Source organism: Cyphomyrmex costatus, unplaced genomic scaffold (assembly GCF_001594065.2).
Source record: "Cyphomyrmex costatus isolate MS0001 unplaced genomic scaffold, Ccosl1.0 scaffold460, whole genome shotgun sequence".
Classification (NCBI taxonomy): domain Eukaryota; kingdom Metazoa; phylum Arthropoda; class Insecta; order Hymenoptera; family Formicidae; genus Cyphomyrmex; species Cyphomyrmex costatus.
This window is the reverse complement of record NW_017278857.1, coordinates 751,626-755,493: the sequence shown is the minus strand read 5'-3', so window position 1 is coordinate 755,493 and position 3,868 is coordinate 751,626.

The window sequence follows — 3,868 nt, the reverse complement described above, 5'->3', positions numbered from 1 at the left end:
AGATTGATATATCAAATCACGACGTATATATTCGTGATTTTTTTAAATTCTTTAGGAAGGTAGAAAAATATGCTTCTTTCATAGTTTCTGCGTGAAAGAGAAAGAAATTCGAATTAGCGTTGCCTGAATCTTCGAGGCGAAGAGTCGGTTGGCGTGACTCGGTTCACGGATCGATAAACAGACCGGAGGTTCCCGACTAACCAGTCTCGGGTCACGAGAATATTACTAAGCGCGCCGCACCGGTGCTTTTCCGACGGATCGAGCGAATATTCAACTTTTATTGGTAATTTTGTTTTATATCCGAGGAAAATCATTAAGATGTGATGCTTTAAGCTACTTATAAATGCATTTTCGCAGTGTTGGAACAGATATCGTTTGAAAGATATTTATATATATCTAGATATAGGGGTATTGTGTGGGAAAAGTATTTAGATGTAAGTATAGATACATTATTTTACAATTATCTAGGTAGGGGAGAGTGGTCTAAATCGGATCTATTTGCAGTTTCTGTTCTCTATGAGGCATAAATAAAATCCAATCATAAAACCAATGGTGCAGTTCGAAAGATTATTTAATTTCCTCCTACTTGAGACTATTTTGACATATATCTTACCTGTGTCGAATTATAATGGAAAATGTAAAAATGCATTTTCTGGTCCGATTTGTAACTATGAGTTCCAAATTGGACCTCTCCTATTTTTATGAATTTTTAGAATTTTAAAATATTTTAATTAATTTTTGTTAATATTGAGTAAAAAACGAGCAATTTTAGACTCAAAGATAAAAATACAGTTTATATTATTAGAATTAAAATTAATAAAAAATCCCATCAATCTGAGTCTAATGACACATGATATTTTATTGATTTAATGTCCCTTAGATCAGATCTGGTCGGTCTATCACCAGTATTACAACCAGGTTGTGGCGAATCTTCTTTCTTTGATAAATTAGCTGGCTACTCGTCTTTTTAGTGTTTTTTGTATAGAACCAATTTGGACACCCAAAGACAGGACACCCATAGATACAGATTTGCGTGCTATTTATAATGTAAAGTCCTTATAAGACACCGAACATGTGACAGCAGTTTGGCAGTACTTTGTTATAACGTTCATAGAATAGACGCAAATATGTATTATCGGTTATTATTCGAAAATTTATTTAAAATAGAAAATCCTTGTAAATCATTATTAAAAAGATGTTAAAAATTTGAACGGTATAATTTATTTAAGATAAATAAAGAGTGCAGAATTCAAAAATATCAAGAGTTATGTGATTATTTTTGCGGTTTATTATAAAATTTATTCTAATCGTTGGAAAGAATCCGTGTCCAAATCGGACCTATAAAAAAACACTAAAAAGACGAGTAAGCCAGCTAATTCATCGAAGAAAGAAGGTTCGCCACAATCTGGTTGTAGTACTGATGATTGAGCGACCAGATCTGGTCTAAGGAAAATTAAATAAATAAAATATCATGTGTCATCAGATTGATAAAATTTTTTATTGATTTTAATTTAAATAATATAAACTGTATTTTTATCTTTGAGTCTAAAATTGCTCGTTTTTACTCAATATTAACAAAAATTAATTAAAATATTTTAAAATTCTATCTAAAAGTTCATAAAAATAGGAGAGGTCCAATTTGGAACTCATAGTTACAAATCGGACTAGAAAATGCATTTTTACATTTTCCATTATAGTTCGACACAGGTAAGAGATACGTCAAAATGGTCTAAAGTAAAAATAAAGGAAATTAAATGATCTTTCGAACGGCACCATTGGTTTTATGATCGGACTTTATTTATGCCTCATAGAGAACAAAAACTGCAAATAGGTCCGATTTAGACCACTCTTCTTTATAAAAATAAAAAAAATCTGAAAATTTAGATACTTTTTATGTATTTTTAACAAAAAAGGGGAAAATGGGAGAAAACAGAAAAACAGAAAGTATTCAGCAATGCAAATTAAATGTCACATTCTATTTGTTTATTTTAACAGGAGGGCAAGTCAATAAATTTTTAGAAAAACATAGTAAAACACATTTTTTTTTATCGATTCATTTTTATTTCTCAACATAGTCTCTTTTCAGCGCGATACACTTGATCCAACGATTTTCCAACTTTTTCAAGCCGAATAATATGATTTGTCCAACCCTTCAAAATAAGCCTCTGTTTCGGCGATGAGCTGCTCTCTGGTGGTCAATCTCTTTCCTCCTAACCATTTCTTCAGGTTTGGAAATAGTCGCAAAGGGCTAAATCTGACAAATATGCTGAATAGGGAAGCAATTCGTAGCGGAATTCATTGAATTTGACTATCGGTGTCGGTGAAATCGGGCACGTGTGAACCCGTGCATTGTCTCGATGGAAGAGCACTTTCTTTTTTGCCAAATGGGAATGTTATTGAAACGGTCCAATGAGGCTGTGTACCAAGTGTACAAGTATGAAAAGCGGATTTTTTTTCAAAAAAGAAAAAACGTTAAATTCGGAAAAATGATAAAAAGTGGTTTATTCAAAGTATGCTCCATTGCTAGTTACACATTTTTCCCATCTTTCGGGTAATTTGTGGATACCACGCCAATAAAAATCTTCCCATTTTGCCGCGAACCATTCATCGAGCCATTTTTTCACATCTTCGTACGAACCAAAGCGCTGCTCAGCAAGTGCGTGACCCATCGATGCAAACAAGTGGTAATCGGAAGTAGAGTCCCTATAATAAGGAGTCTGGCCAATCTTTCTAGTTTGACAAAACATGGCGTCGTAGATAAAGGTGTAATCAACTGATACTATAAATATATCGTAAACAATATATAATCATTATAAATAAATAAAATCAATAATTTTTTAATACATAATTTGATAAAAGACTGTATAAAAAGTAAGTGAAGTATATGGTATATATGTATATAATAGAAAACAAATTATACATGCTGACATAAAAATCGATTTCTAACCTTTAAAATTGTATCTATTCAAAATGTACATTATAACTACACTGGGAAAAAAGTTTAGTAATAGCTACCAAATGCATTTTGTTGAGCATACTGGTGTAATATTTAATAAGTAAAACCAAACACAATGATAGTAACTAATCGTTTAGTAATAATCACTAAATATTTAGAAAGCTAAAATTCTCAGTTAGTTGGTTCATTTAAATGATTTAGTACTTAAAACTAAATAATTTGATAATATAAATTAAATATTTGGTAATTATTATAAAATTATATGAAGAAGGTATTTCTAACTGATTTGATAATAATTACCAAAATAATATGTGTAGAAGGGCTGCGAGCCAGAAAACAAATAATGAAATGTCTGCAATTAGTAAATTACCTAAAAAACAGTTGTTCTACTATCGATATGTGGATGACATCATTTTGACACTCCCTTCGGACGGCATTGTTGATACACTAAATATATTTAATTCTATACACAAAAGATTACAGTTCACCATGGAAGTTGGCACAGATAATACCATAAATTTTCTTGATACAAGAATTATTGTGGAAAATCAGAAAATCATATTTGATATTTTGCACAAAACCACATTCTGTGGCAGATTTTTAAACTATCATTCCAACCATCCCATCTGTCACAAAAAAGGCATAATCACTAACATGATAGATAAAATAATTCGTTTGTCTCATCCACAATTTCACCAAAAAAACTTAATTGAAGCCATTAATATACTTCTCAACAATAGTTATCCTCTTCCTTTTATCTTTTATACTATCACTAACAGAATAAAATCTTATATACATAATAATAACTTTTTACACAATGATAACTCTAATGATAAGTTTTTTTCAGTACCCTATGTAAAATCTATTTCTGAAAGTTTTTTACCGATTACAAGCAAATTCACCTGCAAACTA